Source organism: Odontomachus brunneus, unplaced genomic scaffold, assembly GCF_010583005.1.
Source record: "Odontomachus brunneus isolate Ranch 3 - 2012 unplaced genomic scaffold, Obru_v1 Obru_scaffold_057, whole genome shotgun sequence".
Classification (NCBI taxonomy): domain Eukaryota; kingdom Metazoa; phylum Arthropoda; class Insecta; order Hymenoptera; family Formicidae; genus Odontomachus; species Odontomachus brunneus.
The window spans coordinates 1422018-1422262 of NW_022639507.1; positions in this window are offsets into that span (position 1 = coordinate 1422018).

Sequence of the window (245 nt, forward strand, 5' to 3'; positions counted from 1 at the left end):
AACTCCCAATTTATTAATAGAAAGAGTTTTAGTTTTTTACGATCTCCTACCATAGACACTTCTAAAATAAACTAACAGTAAGATTTGAAACGGCACATAAGGAGCAAGCACGGATGTCTTAGTGATATTAAATACTAATATTAATATGATTTTTAATATTAATATGATTGTTTTTCGAACAAACATTCCCAACCCTATATATACAGGGTGTCCTAAAACCACCGGAATTGCTCTTAATGGTAGAT